Genomic DNA, 20,887 nt, shown 5'->3' with positions numbered 1-20,887 from the left:
TTGGCGGGGGTGCAGTTTTCAGCGGGGTGTTTGGAGATGGCGCCGCAGCGAAGAAGGGACTGAGTAAGGGACTGAAGACGGGAGAGCAAGTCAAGCGGCGTCTGAGGGGAAGCACTGCTGCCTTCCAGACACTGAGATGTTCTTACTTGCAGGAGCCAGTTCTTCCACGACTCGCAGGCACTTTATCAGGCAGGATTAGTACTATTTCTACGGTACGGGTGAGGAAACTGCAGCTTAGAGAGGTTAAAAGGATTGTCCAAGGTCGCAGATCCGTTAAGGAAGGAGCTTGCCTTCGAGCTCAGGAGGCCTAGCTCCACAGAAGCATAGTTCAACCAGGACGGTACTGCAGTGGGGCAAATGCGGCATTAGCAGCAGGCATGCAGGCTGGGGGCGGTATGATTAACTCAGCCTCCTGGTGTTTGGAAAGAATTCCTGGAAATGACGTCTGATTCAGTGATTTTTTTTTTTAAACAGCTACTTTAATCACTGCATGCAAAATGAAATACTTTGCAAGCCATCTTTACAGCTGTGTGTATATTCCACAGCCTCATCCACACGCAATTTAATTCTCAGTGACCCAATTGGACCATCTGTGAGGAAATTCACTGGGTCTTCCCTAATTCTCCACATTGATTCCTGGTGCACATGCCTGTTTACAGGAATGCGACCCATCGTGCATGTAGCAGAGTCCGTACGGCGTCAGCGGGTCATGGGGAAGCTGGTCAGAGCAAAGCAACACAACTGCTGCTGAGAGGCCACAGCCACACAGGCCAGTCCCTGACTCAGCTGTCAGGATCACGTGGCCTTTGCAGGGCAGGGTGCCAACCGCTCATGAGGCAGAGAACAAGGGCACATTGTACTATGTGGAAAAGGCCACTAACCACCAGTGTCAGGAGCTGAAGCTGCAGCATCCCCTGGGAGCAGCTTGGTCAGTAAGGTGGCAGAGCTCCCGTTTCTCTGCAGGTACCTCTGCTTTCCCATGCTGTATCCATTCGCTTCTTCCCTCCCCTCATGCCAGCGACCTTCCCACCTTTCCTTCAAGGTTCTTCTCAAATGCCACTTTTTTTCAGGAAGCCTTATGCACTGACCCAGTGCAGAACTTTTGTTCTAAAATCTGATACCTCTCTTATAGCACCTGTCTTCTGGGTAAACTCTAAAACAGGCTCTTCCTACTCCTCCATGGCCTGCAGTATACTTAATTTCTCCACAGGTCTTAGCATAATACCTTGAACCCAGTGGACCTTAATGAGTATTTTGTTATTGTTGTTATTAATAAATTAATCTATAAGAACACAGCTTCATTGTCCCTTAATTTTGTCTTTTCATTCAAAATACCAGTCAAGCTCATAGAAATTTAGTGATAGGACTGATGTATACGTAGCTATATATGTCAGTATAAATTGACATCAGTTTACTTTGAGGTAATTCTGAAACTGAATAACTGGGGTTTAAGAGTGATTTCCCCAGGTCATAATACTGGTCATTGACAGAGCCAAGATTTAAGCCCAAGACTGACTCCAAAGTGCACACATTCAACCACAGCACTGCTGCCCCCTCGATCATGCATGCCTTCATCTGAGATCCAGCAAATACTTACGGTTACTCAGCTCTGCGCCAGGCATTGTGAAGATAGCAACAATTAAAACACAGTTCTTGGAGAATTGGAGGAGGGTCGACAAAAGATACAAATTTCCAGTTATAAAACACAGAAGTTCTAGGGATGCAGTATACAACATGACAACAATAGCAAACATTATTGTATGATATATAGGAAAGTTGTTACGAGAATTAATCCTATGAGTTTTCCTCATAAGCAAAACCTCTTTTCATTCTTTGTCTTATTGTACCTGTATGGGATGATGGGCGCTAACTAAGCTTGTGGTAATCATTTCACAATATATGTGAGTCAAACCATTATACTGCAATGCCTTAAACTTAACCCAAGTGACTCATGTCAATTACGTCTCAATAAAATGGGGAGAAAATACAGTTTTTGCCCTCAAAACTGCTTGCAATCTAGTAGAAGGAACAGGCAAATTAGGAAATAATCAGACTTAAGTGTTTTATGTTTTATAAAAGAAATACATAGGGACCCTAAAGAAACACTTTGTTTTGCCTTATAACAGTAAGGATTCCCTGAGAAGCTAGAATATAATTTTAATTTTGAAGGATACAGAGTAGCTTGCTATAATGATAATCAAGAAAAGTATATGGTAGGCAAAGTGAAGAACATTTACAAAAATGTGGGAGCATGGAATGCATTAAGAATGCCAGCTGTGATTCATGCGGGCCACAGTGTGATGACAGTGGCCCAGAGATGAGGCTGGAAAGGGAAGCAGAGCCAAACCACAAGGCACCCGTGGGTCAGCTTCATGGAGTTCGTTACACCTTGAAAATGTATGAAATCACGTTTACATACGTGAACTTTTCAGGGGACAGGTTTGATAGCTTTAGTCAAATTCCCAGAGGAACTAACTGACCCAAGGCCAGGAGGGGCAGAAGTCAGTTTCCCTTGCCATGGCCTGCTGCCCAATCCATGGGCCAGGTGAAACATCAGCCAGGATGTGCTGCAACCTGGATTGGTGCTAGGTGCAAGGTTCACCCCTGCCAAACACCTTCAAACGTGCAGTGGCACGGCCAGCCCTGGGCAGGGATAGCTAGACCCTGATTCTCTCAGCACCTGCATCTTCACCCCTTGAGGGCAGAACAATGGAGTAGCTGGGCAGCTGACAAGCCACAAGGTGGGGAGCTGGAAGTCATATGAGAACATTCTCTAGGGAGACAGCAGAGTGAGCCAAGATGCTAAGCCCTCAGTGCATGCCCCATTGTTCAAAGACTTCCTTTACTGTTATGGGCTGAATTGTGTCCCCACACCTTCCTATGTTGGAGCTCTAACTCCTAGTACCTCAGAATGTGTCTCTTTGGAGACAGGGCCTCCTTATGAGGCCCTATGTCCTTATGAGAGGAGGAGATAAAGACACACACAGACTTGTGCACACATAGGGCTGAGCACATGAAGAGACGCCCAGAGAGTAATACACAATCCATGGAGAGGCCGTACAGGGGTTAACCCTGCTGGCACCTGAATCTTGGATTCCAGTCTCTAGAATGGTAGGAAAATAAATTTCCGTTGTTTAAGCCATCTAGTTTGTGATACTTTGTTATGGCAGCCCTAGAAAACTCAGATTTATAAAATGTCAATTCAAAATTCAAAAATAAAAATTTTAATAAATTCACTATGGGGACCACAGAGCATTAAATCTCAAATGAGAGTTCTCCTAGGCATGAAGTCCTGAGCCACTGCACTGACCGCATGCCCATGAAGCCAGGTCTTGAGAATACAGGAGTGGCAATCTGTAGAAAATTTGGGATCTGTCCCTGGAAAAGTGTGGCTAAAGCTGTGGGAATGGGTGAGATCACTCCCTGGGAACATAAAGTGAAAAGGCAAAAGTAAAGATGGCTAATGTCTGAAGTTCAGAACACAAACCTGGAAGGAAGAGAGAAAGAACAGCCAGAGAAACAGGAAGTGCACAGGAGAAGGTGGAACCTGACGGGAAACGGGCAGCAGTGTCGAAGCCCAAGACCATGTGAGGAAGAACTGATGCCTGTGGGTCTTTGCACGGAGGTCATGCAGTGGGAGCCGAGGCCAGATAACTGCTGGGAAGGAGTCCGGACTGTGATCACAGGCTGCTGTCCAAAGAGGCTGGGGAGGGGAAGTGGGTGGGACTGCTGGCCTTTGTGTAGGCCTGTGGAAGCCCAGGGTCCAGGGACTGAAATCCAGCTCCCATTCAGTCACTAAGGCTGCACCAGCCTGGAGGAAAGGACGAGGGAAGGCCTTCCAGCAAAGGCACCAAAGGACCCAGCCTTGAAAAACAGAGATGCAGCCGGAGTGTGTCTGGTTTGTCAGCTGAGTCCCTGTCAGGCTTGGTGAGGTCGGCAAGCACTCCGTCTCCATCTGGCAGCAGCCGTAGTGACCGGCACACAAGCAGGCACAGTGACGTATGGTGAGCGAATGAAATGCAGGGTCAGGTGAAAGGCTGTGTGTGTTTTTATCTTCAGTCATTTCTTTGTTTCAGATGAAAGACACTTAAACATGTTTATAGATTGAGAACAAGGACCCATTAGGAGGAGAGGAGTTTGAGAGAGTTAGAAGAAGAAATAATTGATGAAATAAAATGCTATAGGTTAGAGCGAGAAAAAAAATCAGCATAATGACTGAAGGCAAAAAAAAAAAAAAAAGAAATTTATCTGAATCATTCTTTGGGAAATCCAATCGTTTATTCAATCAATGGTGAGTGGCTTTGTCCTGGACCCTTCTGGGGATGAGGGACTTTTGGGAAGGGTTGTGTGGATCCATAAGAAAACAAAGGAAATATTCCCTTCTAGCTGTTCAAGATGACACCATCTAGTTAAGGAATTTATCACAGAAAAAGACAGACAACAGTGAAGCACAGCCAGGATATTCCCAAGTGTTTGAGTAACAAAGAAAGATTTAGAAACAGAATGAACGGGGAAGAACCCTGGAGGCATTAGGAGAATCAGTGGCCAGGGAGGAGAAGAGGTAGGAGAAGGAAGCGGAGAATGAGCAGGGGATGTGGGCTGTGGCATGGCCTGCTGGCAGCGGGCCCAGCTGGCAGCCTTCAGGATCAGGAGGCAGGGGCTCAGTGCTGCCCCAAAACCTTGGACAGCTCCTTTCATTTTGCAGGTGACTCGGGCCCACGCTGTCGGACCCAGCAGGAGGCAGTGAGAATCTGGACCTGTCTCAGGAAAGGATGCGTCCCTAACAGCTAATCTGTCTAGGTAGAGAAAACTTGGCAGCACTTTAGAGAGCCCAATAATGAGTCAAGGACCAAATGACGAAAAAGATGAGAGAGAAAAATTGACAATGTTTTCAGATGTCAAAATATATGACACTATTGGTAATGAAAAAACTACCTAAAAATAAAACTCCAGGCCTAGATGGCTTCACAGCTGAATTACATCAAATATTTAAAGAAGCACTAATACCTATCTGTCTTAAAGTATTCAAAAAAGTAGAAGAGGAGGAAATACTTCCGAACTCATTCTAGGAGGCCAGCATCACTCTAATACCAAAGCCAGACAAAGACACCACAAAAAAAAGAAAATTATAGACCAATATCCTGATGAACACAGATGCAAAACTCCTCAACAAAATATTAGCAAACTGAATTAAAAAATACATCAAAAAGATCATCCGTCATGACCAAGTGGGATTTATTCCAGGGATGCAAGGATGGTATAATATTTGTAAATCAATCAATATCATACATCACATCAACAAAAAGAAAGACAAAAATCACATAATCATCTAAATAGATGCTGAAAAAGCACTTGACAATATTCAACATCCATTCATGATAAAAGCTCTTAACAAAATGGGTATAGAGGGTAAATACATCAACATAATAAAGGCCATATATGACAAACCCACAGCTAACATCGTACTCAATGGTGAAAAACTAAAAGCTCCTCCTCTAAGGTCAGGATCAAGACAAGGATTTCCACTCTCACGACTTTTATTTCACATAGTACTGGAGGTCCAAGCCACAGCAGACAACACGAAGAGATAAAAGGCATCCAAATTGGTAAGGAAGAAGCTGAACTGTCATTATTTGCAGATGACATGGTATTATAGATAGAAAACCCTAAAGACTCCACTGAAAAACTATTAGAACTAATAACTGAATTCATCAAAGTTGCAGGGTACAAAATTAATAAACAGAAATCTGTTGCATTCCTATATACTAACAATGAACTAACAGAAAGAGAAATCAGAAAAACAATTCCATTTACAACTGCACCAAAAAGAATAAAATAGCTAGGAGTAAACCTAACCAAGGAGGTGAAAGACCTTTACTTTGGAAACTGTAAGACACTCATGAGAGAAATTAAAGAGGACACCAATAAATGGAAATGTATTCTGTGCTCATGAATAGGAAGAATTAATCTTGTCAAAATGGTCCTCCTGCCCAAAGCAATTTACAGATTCAAAGCAATCCCTACCAAAATAGCAAACATTCTTCAATGAACTAGAACAAATAGTTCTAAAATTGATAAGGAACCACAAAAGACCTCAAGTAACAAAAGCAATCTTGAGAAAGAAGAACAAAGCTGGAGGGATTATGCTCCCTGACTTCAAGCTCTACTATAAAGCCATAGTAATCAAAATAATTTGATACTAGCACAAGAACAGACCTATAGATCAATGGACAGAATAGAGAGCCAAGATATAAAACCATGCACATGTGGTCAATTAATAGATGATAAAGGAACCATGAATATACAGTGGGAAAAAGATGGCCTGTTCAACAACTGGTCTTGGCAGAACTGGACAGCTGCATGCAAGACAATGAAACTGGATTATTGTCTAACTCCATACACAAACGTAAACTCAAAATGGGACTAAGGGGCACAATAATTCTCAATCACAATATAGGTTGGTCACAGGCATGGTAATACAGCACAGAGAATACAGCTAGTGATTCTGTAACATCTTACTACATTTCTGGACAGTGACCACACTGGAGGGAGTGAGGACTTGATAATATGGGTAAATGCTGAACCACTGTGTTGTGTATTTGAAATCAATGTAAGATTTTATATCAGTGATACTTTAATTTAAAATATATATATATATATATATATGATACTGCATGTTACCCAACTCAACTGTTTTCTTTAAAGAATAGGATAATCTATCATTGATCCAAATTGAAGGCAAAAATCACACACACACACACACACACACACACAGAGGTAATGCACCATGCAACGTCATCCAAGGATGCACAAACACAACTTGCTTCAGTGATATAGTTGCTCAATAAAGTTTTAGAAAATAGTGTGAGTGTTTGGAAATTCCGCAGTTCCTAAGATGTGAGGAGAACAGGCTGCAATTAGTCATGCTCTAATCATCAATTTTTCCTACATTAATAATAGTAGCAGCTCTCTATTATTAGAGAGCCTCTGGGTGCCTATGATCTGGAGCAGGCTGGACAAGCTCCTGGGGAGGACTGAGTCGCCATACAAGGCTGCACAGGGCGCTCTGCAGGACCTCTTCCAGCCCTGGGGAGCACTAACTCTAGAAGTTACACAAAATGAGATGTTTCCTTATGTAAAATAGAAAAAAATCAATTACCATAACTTTGAATGGCTTAAAGTGAAAAGCGGAGTTCTTTTATAATGATCTGCATTTATTCAATAAATGCGCATTGTGCATATATCATGATTCATGCTTTGTTGAGATATAAAAATGAACAAAACAGGTAAAAATTAAAAATGTGTGCCTTCATGAAGTTTATAATTACCTGGCAGAGTTTTCAAAATGTCTTTGCCTGTATTCTCTTACTTGACCGCATGAAGGCTGGATGAGGTGAACAGAGCAAGGATTCTCCCTGCTTTTGCACAAGAAAGCTAAGGACGTGCCCCACTGCACACATGGACTGATGTGGGAAAGAATGGCCCAGCACTCTAAGCGCTGCCAGGTTGAGCCTGCTTGTGGAGAGGAGCCAGGGTCCTAGAGTCCCACCTTACACTTCGAGAGTCAGCAACATGTACTGAAGTCCCTAAAAATTACAGTATTCTAAATGTAGCAAAGGGATTAAACCTCAGAAGCAGTGCTCATTACAACCTAATATATTTTAATTTCTAAGCTATGAGTTCTCAGAGGACAATGTTATACTTTATTCATTTTTTAAAACTACATGCCTGGCCCATAGCGTGTGCATTATCAGTGTCTGTTAATGGACGTCTGTACCTCATAAGTATCAAATGCTATTCTTATATTCTGTTTCTTAAAGTGTGATGTTTTTGTGAATTTATGGTACCTGAGAAATGGAAACTAGGACATTTCATATGACTTAGGAGAAACTAGAAGGGTAAGATAAAGATCTGTGCCTATAAAATATGTAGGATGGATGCCTTGGAAAAACAGGGGTGACTTAATCTCTATTTTAAAGCATTGGTTATTTTGAGAGTTGCATGATTTTCAATGCATTTCAGTATGTTCTGCTTAATTAAATTCTGGCCTTTAGTTTTCCAGTATTTTAAGTGCATTCTTCATTACAATCATTAGATTGCATTTACCCAGAAATAGACTCTTGCAACATCATAGGCATTCTCTGCTGCTGGAAATTGGGAAAAGTAAATACATCTTTCCATGGCAGGTTTCTAGCAGGTCTTTGTTTGGAGGGAGAAGTGGATGAGAAGATAGCAGCATGCTCCCGTTTCAAGTTCCCATTAATTGAGAACAAAGCCATATTCCACCTAAAGTAGAAGAGGCTATGTACATATACATATGTACACACATATACATAACATACATATATTACAATTATTTATAAATATATATGCAGTCATACTTGGATATATGCATTTGGTTTTAGGCTGCAATAAAATGAGTCAAATGAAATTTTTACTCCCAGTACATATAAAAGTTATCTTAACACTGTACTGTAGTCTATTAAATGTACAATTATGTATATTTATAAATTTAAAATACACATTTACACATTAAAAATGTAGATTATATCTAAAAATAAATACATAACCAAAAAATACCAAAATACTTCAGTGCTAAAAACTGCTAACCACCATCTGAGCTTTCAGTGAGTCATAATCTTTTTGCTGGTGGAGGGTGTTGCCTCAGTCTTGATGGCTGCTGACTGATAAGTTGGTGGGTGCTGAGGGTGGGGGTGTGTGGTAATTTCTTAAGATCAGACAACAATGAAATTTGCTGCATCGATGAACAATTTCTCTGTAGCCTGTGATGATGTTCAATAGCGTTTCACCCACAGCAGACTTCTTTCAAAACTGGAGACAATCCTCTCAAAGCCTGACCTTATCAGCTTAGTTCATGTACTATTCTAGTATTGGTCTATATAATATTAGCTTAGTCTATGTAATATTAACTTAGTCTATGTAATATTCTAAATCCTGCTGTCATTTCAATAATCTTCACAGCATCTTTGTTAGAAGTAGATTCCATCTCAAGAAACCACTCTCTGCTTATCCATACTAAGCAACGTCTCATCAGTTCAAGTTTTATCATGAGTTTGAAGCAATTCAGTCTCATCTTCAGACTCCACTTCTAATTCTAGTTCTCTTGCTCTTTACAGAACATCGGCAATGATATCCTCTACTGAAGCCTGAACCCCTCAAAAATCATCTATGAGGGTTGGACTCAACTTCCTCCAGACTCCTGTGAATATTGATACTCCTCCCATGAATCATGAATGTTATTAATGGCATCTGTAGTTATGAATCCTTTCCAGAGATTTTCAATTGACTTTGCTCAGATCCATCAGAGGAATCACTACCTATGGTACCTGCAGTCCCTGGAAATATGTTTCTTAAATAATAAGGCTTTAAACTCAAAATGATTCCTTGATCCATTGCTGTATTAGCAGGATTGAAAGCAATATTAGTCACATTGTACACCTCCAGCAGAGCTTTTGGGTGGCCGGGTGCATTGTAAGTGAGCAGTCATATTCTGAAAGGATTCTTTTTTTTTTATTTCTGAGCAGGTCTCAACAATGGGCTTTGTAAACAGATGTGCTGTCATCCAGGCTTTGCTGTTTCTTTTATAGAGCTAGGAAAAACAGATTTAGCATAAGTTTTAAGGGCCCTAGGATTTTCAGAATGGTAAACAGCATTGATTTCAATTTAAATTGACCAGTTGCTTTAACCCCTAACAAGAGTGTCAGCCTGTCCTTTGAAGCTTTGAAGCCAGGCATTGACTTCTCTCCAGCTATGAAAGTCCTGGGTGGCATCTTTTTCCACTACAAGGCTGTTTCATTCACATTGAAAAGCTCCTGCTTAGCGTCATGAAGCATCTTAGCCAGATCTTCTGGACAGCTTGCTGCTTCACCTTGCACTCGATGTTGTAATTTCCTTCCTTAAACCTCATGAACCAACCTCTGCTAGCTTTAAACTTTTCTTCTGCAGCTTCCTCACCTCTCTCAGCTTTTACAGAATTGCAGAGTTAGGGCCGTGATCTGGGTGAGGCTTTCATTGAAGGGAATGTTGTGACTGGTTTGATCTTCTGTCTGGACTCCATAACAATAATAAGGCTGTTTCACTTCCTTATTTGTGTGTTCACTGGAGAAGTACTTTTCATTTCCTTCAAGAAATTGTCCTTTACATTCAAAGCTTGGCTAACCACTTGGCACAAGAGGTCCAGCTTTCTGCTTATCTCAGCTTTCAACATGCCTTCCTCGCTATGCTTAAGTATTTCAAGCTTTGATTTAAAGTGAGAGACATGGGACTCTTCCGTTCACGTGAACACCTAGAGGGCGCTATAGGTTTATTAATTGGCCTAATTTCAGTATTGTTTCTCACGCAAAAGGGAGTCTGAGGTGAGGGAGAGAGTCAGGGAGACAGACAGCTGGAGGAGCGGCCAGAGAGCACGCATTCACCAGGCAGGTCTGCCTTCTTATGTGGGTGTAGGCTGTGGCACCCGAAGGCTATTACAGCAGAGCATCAAAGATAACTGATCAAGGATCACCTTAACAAATATAACAATAAAAGATTAGAAAAGATTCGAAATATTGCAAAGATTACCAAATTTGACACAGAGACACTGTGTGAGCAAATGTTGTTGGAAAAATGGTGCTGATACACTTGCTCAATACAGGGTAGCCACAAACCTTCAGTTTGTAAACAATGCAATATTTGTGAAGTGCAATAAATGAGGTGTGCCTGCAATACATTTATATATTACATGTAACATAAAGGGACTAATGAGTGGAAGGGAAAAGGAATCCTGTGGAGATAATTTAAAACTCACATCTATTTATATAGATGGAAAACCTGCAGTTCAATCCTGAAAAGAGCTTTAAAGTCATGCATCTGCCCTGGCAAAGCAATTGTTTACCCTGTTCATTTGTAAAAAAAAAAATTAAATCAATTAATGGAATGAAGTTGCTCTGTGAGATGCAAGCGGGGAAGGAGACGCAATGGAAGGGAGAGGGAGTGCAGAGTGAGCGCTGCAGAGATCCAGGTTTCCGTCTGCTCTGCCACTAGCTGGTTCCCTGCCTCAGGCTCCCCAGGTGGGAGTAGGGTAAACGCTGTCTCCAGGGTTGTCACAACTAGAATGAGATCACCAACAGGAAGTGCTCAGGATGGGGGCTGTTAACACAGTAAGTTTTCACAGCAGAGCAGCCCCTGGAGCTCTTGGTTATGCATGATAAGCTAAATGACATGGCCACAGTCTTCCCTTGAGGAGAAAAGACAAGATTTGGAGTCTAGACTTTTGTGTTTGAATGTAAAAGTCAATAGTTTTGTACTATGGGCAAGGTATTGAATTTGTTTATGCTCCTTTCATGACAAAGCATCAGTCATCCAAACTTCACAGGTAACAATTAATTTTGCTTCAACTGCTGAGTCATGTAAAAAGGGGAATCAAGGATGGCCTGCTTCAAACCAGCATCAGTGCAAGATTGGAGTAGGTCTGGCCTCAGTGAAGCTTTCCATGCAACCAGACCTCCTCCCAGGAGGCAGAGCGCCTGCTCCCTGGGGGTCACGCTGGGGGTCTTCTCTGTGGCTGATGGCATTTTCTAGACCGTGGCTGCTTCCTTCTCACAGGCAGTGCTACCGGCTTAGGAATTCAAACTCAGGAGCTCCAGCAAAACGACGAGGGAAAGAAACCTCTGGCAAGTGCCCCCACTCAAACAGCACCATGCTTGGCTCTGTAATGTTCTGATAGATGTTATAACAAGGCTCTTTCCTTTGATGAGAAGAGTGGACTGCTTTCCAGATAGATTCCCTAGAGTGGGTCTACGCTGGGCTTTCCAAGTGAACAGCCATGCTACCTCTGGGAGGACAAGATAAGCAGCAAGTCTGCAATCCAGTGTCCACAGGGGCACCCCCAGGAAATAAAGGAAACAAGGTGGCTTGGTCTCCTCTTGAAAGGATGCTAATGACAGGTGTCTGCCTAGCAAGTGATGGAATTGCTAGTGGGAGAGTCCTCCTCCAAGGAAAGGGGGAGCTGTGTGGGCCAGGGCGCCTGGGGTTGCTTGTTTCTGCTAAAGAAACCTGGGGTCTGTTCTGGGTCAGGGCTTCCTGAAAAGTCATGTAGGCTGTGTAACGAGCTCAAGATAAAATGGAGAGGTTTCTGGACTAAAATGGCCCTCTTCTGTGTAAGTGGTTTGACCAGCACAACGGCTTACAGACATTTACATATTTACTCAGGCCAGAATTAATCCAGTACGTTCTTTGAGAAAGGACCTGGGGACCTGTGTTGACAGTCCTTGATGGGTCTCTGCTTACCCTATGTCTCTAGATCACTGGCTTCCTGAAATTATTAGTAAAGCTTGCTCTGGATAAGAGCTCTGATTTGTGTGAGTCTGGTTAGACAGCCCCATCCTTACGATCACTCAGAGGTCTGATAAAGGGAGACAGAGGGCTGCATTCAGGTTCGAGCAGCAGGCACCAGGCTGCTGGGTGAACTTCCTGCCTTCTTGGGAGGGTCCATAAACTGAAGACAGGTGCCCATTTTGAATTCCCTGTGGGATATGCCGTATGCTTAGGACCTGGGATTTGGTTCTCAAAGAAGAGATAATCTAGATGAGTATTAACAGGATAAAGGGATAGAATTTAGAAATCCAACCAGAGATGTCATTCCCATCCAACAGATTTCTCTCAAATTCAAAATGAGGGGCTTTCATTATCAACTGTTCTTTGACTGAATTCAGCTAAGCCCGGACCATCAGAATGGTGATGGCAATACCAAACGTTGTCAGATCTAGCCAGATGGATGGAATGTTTGAGTGAAAGTGGTCAATCAAGCAAGACAACCATGCTAAGCAGGAAAACAGATATTTCCAGGAAGCATGTGGGTTAGTGGCTCCCTGGGCACACATCCTTCCATCCTTGACTGCCTCTCGCTAACCCCACCTCTTGAGTTGATGTAGTCTGCCTTTTTCCCTGGACTTCCTCATCATTTTAATTTCCCACCCACCCCCTCTTCCTTTCACTGCATCCCTCTGGGATTAGCTTTGGTAAGATACCCACCTCACAAGAAAAAAAGAAAGTTCACAAGCACTTCTTCATCTTGATGCAGGGAGAATTCATTTCCTTTGGTCCTCCTGAGAGCATCCTTTTGTACAACCCAAACGAATCAGTAAGCAGCATGTTGCCTGGTTAATTCCATACTATGAGCAGACAGGTGGCTGCTGTAGTCACCAGAAACACTTACCTCAGGCATGTAGATGAGAAACTGAATTGTCAGTTCCCTTCCAAGACCAGTTAAAATCACTTGACTTAAAAAGTAAGACAAACTAGGCAAGGTATGTCTTTAGATGGCAATTAAGTTGTTTGAAAACCATTTCTTCACTCCAGCTTCTGAGGAAAACTCCGGGATTCCTGTCTTGATTAAGGAGCAGAATTTCTGCCAAATGCTAATGATGTTCTCCTAGATTTTGGAAGAAAGCTAAGTCATCGAAGAGCAATCAACTGTGGGCTCCATTCCAGAGGTCTCATTGGGCACGAGAGGTTTAACTCCACAGCAGTTGCAAGGTTGGAATCAATAACTCATGATCCTTCACTCTCACGTGGAGACCACGGGTCTCTGCACACTCTGGAGAAGACCTGGAATCGGAACCCCTGCAACTGCATAAGAGACTCCAGAGGCTGACAGGCGTGGTCGCATCCTCAGCTTCCTTCTCCCAAAGACAACTGTTTATCACAAACATTTGTATATGATTTACTGTGGTAAGTACTTATAAGATTTATAAAGATTAGCTCATTTCATTCCAATAACAACCACACAAAGTAGGATAAGCATTATTGTTGTCTTCATTCCAGATGAGGAAACTGAGGCACAGACACATCCAATAGCTTGCCCAAAGGCACACAAATTGCCTCATTCAAATCTAGAGTCTGCTCCTGAATCCGTGCTCTTATCCACTCTGCCATGCTGTCTTATCAAATATTTTAAACACAACATTTAAAAACATCCAATTTATTCTCTGTCTTAACTATTCCTTCTTCACCTAAAAAGATACTTGCCTAGAAACCTTGGCATGTGGGTTGGGGGGCCTCCAGCAGAAAGTGGGCAGGGATCACTCACACGATAGTGGACAAAGCTGACAGTGGCTGCTTTGACTCAGCCATCTGGCCAGGGTCTGGCAAGTTCCCTCTTGTCCCAGTTCCGCCTTCATCAGCTGTGTCTGAAGTGGGGGATCCCCTGTGGTTCTCTATGCCCAGGCTCCTGAATCGCAGCTGCCCATTAGATCCCAGATGACTCTCACGAGATCACTACTCATCCATTCATTCTATAAACTCCTTCCATGTGCCAAGCCTGTACTTGGCATGAAGAATAATTGAGAGCATCTTATAGATGAGTTAACATATAGAATGCAACCAGAAACATAATGACAGTGGGACAGGAACCCTGTGAGGCTAATGCACGTTAATCCAGAGTATATCAGACAGACTGAAGGACAGAGGTGCATCCTACTTCTACTGAGCACCAAGGCCAGATGCGGTGATAATATGAATCCAAACAAACATTATTAACTGCCTTTGTGTTCCTGGCTCTGTGCTAGATTCTAGGCATATATTAGTGACTGGGATACATGGAGCCCCTGCTGCACAGAACATACAGGCTTTGGAGAGGCAGTCAATACAATGGTAATCCCAAGGACAAGTTATAAAAACTACAGACTGTGTTTCTAGTTTTGACATTGTCAAATGCTGACATCCACTGTGTGATGTCTGTCAGTGACATTTTCAGGACTCCTTGTCCAGTCTGACAATTCCTCATTTTAGAACTTTTAGAAAATACTTGCTTTTGGACCCTAAGTAATGGAATTGTAATTTTTGGAGTTGGTGTACCTGGGTGGGAAGAGAGATTTGATAGTTACACAGGCAGGGGCGTGGAGAGGAGGTGGGATGGGAGTGCAGCGAGGGTTCCCAGTTGGGAGGGGTTCTTCCTGCCAAAGGTTTTAAGAGAAACAGAAAATGATAAGGGAGTGGAGCAAACCCCCCCTTAAGAGTCAGCTGACAAAGACGCAGTGCATAAGCTCTGTAATGGGAGATTTAAAAGAAAAATTTCAAAACACAAAGACTTAGTAAAAAGTACCCTGAACAAAAGGCAGAAATTGACTCAGCACCAACGGCAAGGATGAGAGCCAGGGGGACACATGTGAACCCAGACTGTCCTGCAACCAAGAGCACTTCCTGTAAGTGGTTCCCTTAAGAATGAGAAGGGGGACTGGTTCAAGGACCCACCTTGCAGTCTTTGCCGATCATGTTACTTAAGGGTGATGAACCCACATATTCTTCTTAGAGAGAACAGATTGTCGTTTCTTTCTTTAATCTCCATGAATTTCTATTTATGTTCCTAGAGGAGGGGGCCCTTGCAAACCCAAATGAAACAAACTGGGTGAGCAGAGCCCCTAAGAGATATGTACACGTTCTTCGTCAGGGCCGTGTTCTCTGTTCTTGGCTTCACCCAGCGGCAGGCGGCAAGTGTTTTGGAGAGAGACAATCTCATCAGAGAAGCATCTTCCTCTTCACTCTAAGTTCTGTCGTTTCCTCTCTGAGGGGCACCTTGGCTCCAAGCAAAATGGTTAGTATGACAGCCATAAGCCCTGCGTATGGTTAGCATTGCATTTTCTAATATCTTAGAAGACTTCTTTCATTTAGTAGATAGTTACTGAAATGTGTATAGATCTGTACAGTCAGTGATGGATGACTGTGCCAACCAGTGTGATGGGGCACATCTCACTAAAGGATCTCTGTTATGGAGGATCTTCATGCTCTGCACAGTGTGGAAAGAAGCCTGCCACAAAGCTACTACTGACGGCAGTGGTGCAAGTATGTTTAAGAACAAGCTCCAGGGGCTGTGTGCTCAGGGGCCCTGGCAGGCTTTCAGAGCTGCTTAAACAAGTCCCAGGGCAGGGCGAGCCATTAGATCTGCCTCTCAGGGGCCATAGCAGGAGTTGGGTAAGGGAGGCAGGAAGGGAGAGCTGAGCAGTACCTTCTGGTGGGCACCCACAGAGCCCATGCCAGAGCCGCAGGCCAAGAACAAAGTTCCGATTCCCTCCTCGGGCTGTGCAATAAAGCTGGTCAGACCCAGCTCTGCAGGACAGTGAAGGGTACAGAGTGAGCCCCAGGCTTCATGCTGACAGAGCTGGCAGATATACTTCCTAAATAAGCCAACTTTTCCCCACCCTAGGCAAAAACCAGTTATCCATAGTGAGATCCGGTTAAATTATTATTCTTGCATGACCTGTCTGGGAATGCAGAACTACACATAGGCAAAATGTGTTCATAAATGGGATGTATTAAGAGACCACACAGGACCTTGAAAGAAAAGGCAATTATGGGTTCAGAAATTGCTTTTATATCATTTCCATTTGAGAAGGGAAACCTAAGGAAGAGACAGTAGGGAAAAAACTCCATTCCAATGGACACATGAGGACCTTAATTCATAGTATGTAAGGAAGAAATATGTGTGAGGAACAGATGTTCAGTCAATACTTCCTTTCCAACCCTGGTGGATATACATGTAAGCTCTGGGAAGCAGAACCTAAAACCATGCCGTCGGTTACAGAACCTTCCAGTAGGTTAGACTCCGGGATACAGAAGACCACTCAGTTTACCCGCCTGCAGCTTCAGAGCGTCCGAGGGTCTCAGTGTCCCCTAATGTAGTGGTTCCACCAGGCCTCTCTGCAGCTGTTAACACCGGCACTTCCATATCCCAGCAGAGAAGTAAATTTTGAGCTCACACTTGTTTTTACCCCTGACAATTCCTAAGCAGCCAGCTTTTAGGGCTCTGTGCATCTTTTTAGACTGGAATCTGAGGCCTCTTGAACAAAGAGATTAAGTGAAAATTCAATCACGGTTTTTGATGCTATGATTCAAAGTGCTGCTGTCCTCTGGGACCGCTACAGGAAGAGCAGAAGGGCAGCCCCATGAGGGTGCGTCAGACGGCAGCAAAGGAGAGCTGTCTCTCAGAGATTGTGAGAGCTTGAGGAAACATTACCTTAAAGCTCTTTGTCATGTCCTGTCCGGCTCTTATTACTGTTCAGGATGACCTTGGTTGTCCTGGCCCCCACCCTGGGCAATACCTGGGCGATACAAATGATTTCCTGCTGGCCAGTGAGTGACTGTGTTTAACATGATTAACGGAAAATGACCCTCAAGTCTGGGAAGGTTTAAAGTCACTGCCTCATTTCTTGATGCCTAGAACTACATATTCTCTGAACAAATAAAGGAAAAGGAAAACTGCAATAGTTTTCCTCTTTACTTTGATCCATTTGCCACTTTTAAGTACTTTACAATGAAAATTACAAGTAAAGGAAAATATGCCCGCAATTCTAAATTATTAAAAACCCAATCTCACTTTTTATCTCTAAAGAGAAAAGTGATATTAAAGCTTTATGTGTATTTGTGTTCCCTTTATAAGTCCAACACTGGGAAAAATATGAGTTAAGTTAAGAAATTCAGGACAAAGGTAGAAAAAAAAACCGATTTCAAATATAAGTCTGAATCAGACTTGTATTTTGTTTGGCTTTTTGGACAATTATTTTCACCATCATTAACTTCTTTTGGAGAAAGACAGTTAGCAGGAAGAGTACAAATTTTACAAATGAGTTATAAGCCTCCTGTGAGCAAAACCAAAATCTGACCCAGGATGCCTTGCTGGAGTCCCCACCTAAATGTGATGTGATCTGCACATTAGTTCCTGCTTCTACTGGTGAATATTCAGCTGTGTTTTTATTTTACAGTCTTAAATTAAGTTGAAAGCACCCTCAGTGGCATGGTGTGGCTCTAAGAAATAAAGAAATTCATGGTGAGATGGTAGAAAACAAGAAAGGTTATTTATGATCATGTTGACCTTTGAAGTTATGTCTATAGGACTCCTACTTTGGCCATTGTATTTCCTGGGGCTGGTGTAACAAAGTCCTACAAACCTGGTGGCTTAAACAATAGAAATTTGTTCTCTGACAGTTCTGGAAATTAGAAGTCTGAAATCAAGATCCTGGCAAGGCTGGTTCCTTCTGGAGGCTCTGAGGATGAGTCTGTTCTGTGCCTCTCTCCTGGCCTCTGGTGGCTGCCAGCGATCTTGGTGCTTGTCGGATTGTAGATGCGTTTACTCTGATCCCTGCCTCCATCATCACATGGTGTTGCTCCCTGCATATCTGTGTCTGTGTTTCTCTTCTTATAAGTATCTAGTCATATTGAAGAAGGACCCCCACCCGACTGTAGTATGGCTTCACCTGAACTTATACGTTAATTACATCTGCAAAGACTCTTTTTGTAAAAAAGGCCACAGTCACAGGTACCAGAGTTAGGCCTTGACCATGTCTTTTTGTGGGATACAGCTCAACTCACAACAGTCACAAATTTTGTCTTTTATGATTTTGACAAAATGACAAAAGGGCAAGAAGCCATTTTGTGTAAATGATTTTGTGGTCCCATTCACCCTTAAAAATGTAAAGCATAAAAAATTTAGCTTAGTCTGTGAGATTTAGATGTCAGCAAGTTATGTGTGATACATATGGCCACACCTGAGCAAGTGGCTTTTAAAAGAGACCCATCAGGTCAGTATCCTTTGGCCTCAAAAAATAATCCATGTGAGTTGCTGCACTGGGCAGTCTCTAGAAATATCCTGTTTGAAGTTGACTTCCAGTATCCAGATTTATCATGTATGACAAAACATCAAAATTTAGGGTGTTGGAATTTCTGCAGTTCACATCTTGGATGCCCAAGTAGGGAACTCAATGCTGGGTACCCACTTGGGAAGTTCCTTACATGACCCACTGAACTTGGACTGCTCCCAGGGGAATTCCAGGACAAGACTGCTTGGAAAGTAGTTTTTCTGATTTTAAAATAGTAATAGGACAATGGCCTTAGCAGCAGTTCCATTGAAATTGGTTCTGTTAGGTCTGTTCCCACCGTCGTGAAGCAGTCCCAGCCAGGAACACCTTACCTGGGACACTCATTTTAGGACAACCCAACCTTGCAACTTAGCAAACCAATCAGGTTTGAGAAAAAGGTGAGTAGAGAGAAATCATCAAGCTGTTGTGACTGTTTTTACCTGTTGGAATTAAATGCCATGACATCAACAACTATATTATAGTTACATTCACTTCCATAGCTTTTCCCAACGTTTTCAATGAAAATTTTCAAGCATACAGCAAAAATGAAAGAATTTTACAGTGCATATTGCCTGGATTCTATGATTAACATTTCACTACACTCACTTTCTCACGCATCTGTCATTGGCTCCACCCTTTACTCACCTATAAAATGTTCTCATTTTTATGCATTTCAAAGTAAATTGACAGACATTAGTACTTATACCCCTAAATGTTTCAGCATGCATGCTATTAACTAGGGATTGCCATAGCTTTCTAAGGTGTGAAATAGACCACATAAACCATGATATATTCAGAGAGGAACACATAACACCTCCATGAGGATATTTTATTTAATGGTAAGTGTAGCATATTCCTCTTCCCAAGCATTTTCTGTGAATATCTAAAATACAAGACAAGCATGGCTATAAAGTTGATATGGCGATATTTTATTAATGAAATATTAAAAATTCAGTGACCCACTTTACACAATTATTGGCACTACATCCCTCCCTGGCCATATGTACAAGAACGTGGGTTGGTGTTGCTTCAGAATTTACTTCTCATGGTTCCCAGCTGTCCTATAACTACACTGAATGCGCTGACTTAAGTTCTCTCCAAAGACCACAGTCATTATATCTCCCTAGGGCATCTGCTTTCCTTTACTAAAATCCTCTTTCAAAGACAAGTTTAAATTCTAGGTCTTGCCAGTAAAAAGTCCATAAGGCATAACCTTATATTTTATTAATATTTATCAAACACTATCTTTCCATTAAAAAGGAAGCACTCATGACCCATCTATTTTTATGGGCTGCTGTACATTGCAGGGATTCCCTAACATAAGCCTTGTGTGACAGGAAAAAGTTCAAGGAAAGCATAGAATTATATGGATAGAGTGGAGAGAAATAATAAGGATAGGAAGCCATTCATGAACTTAAACAAATGAATGAAGCAATTACCTCCCTGTAAGAAGACCTGAAACAAATTAAGAACTCAGGGAAGAGATGGCAAAACAATGAGAAGAGGTGGAACATGAGATGGTGGAAACCAGCAGAGAATTGGAAGGGAAAAATCACAGAATTAAGACAAAATTGAAGGGAGCACAAATCAAATAAAATAGACACCATAATCAAATCAAAAAATAAATTAATTTCTTTAAAATTTGAAAAGAATCAGGGAGCAAATGACAAAAAAAACAGGTAAAGGAAATCCAACACAATGCTGGACTTACCAAATAAGGAAAGAAAAAAAGACAAACAATATGGGGATTAGAGGGACAGAAACAAAGTTGTAAACACTATACAATCCCTGCAATCAATTACAAATATATGTTGAGCAGTATAAAAGTGATTTAATTATCACAGATTGAAGTGGGAAGATGGGGAAAGGTGGGAGAAAGAGTAAGTACAATGGTCTGTAATATAACTGAGTGAAAGTTAGCATTTAAACCTGTAAAATGAAGTAACGTAAATATGAGCATATATAAACGGTACAAAGAAAAACTTTTAAATATACTGTTGACCAAAATGTGGGGCAAGGAAGAGAGAGTTAAGGGAAGGATGCAAAAAATAAGCTTATTTTGTCATTTGCACATTGTAGGGAAAAATAGATACTATCACTAAAGAATTAAAGAGTTTAAGGTATTTATATACATATAATTACAAAGTAACCACAAAACACTAGGCTTTCTAAATATCAGTTGAATCATCCACAACATGAAATAAAGAAAATAGATCACAGAGTGAAATATTTTTTAAAACTATAAAAACTCCAAATAT

The sequence above is a fragment of the Manis pentadactyla genome, chromosome 12 (genome assembly GCF_030020395.1).
Source record: "Manis pentadactyla isolate mManPen7 chromosome 12, mManPen7.hap1, whole genome shotgun sequence".
Classification (NCBI taxonomy): domain Eukaryota; kingdom Metazoa; phylum Chordata; class Mammalia; order Pholidota; family Manidae; genus Manis; species Manis pentadactyla.
Note: the sequence above shows the minus strand (reverse complement) of the source record.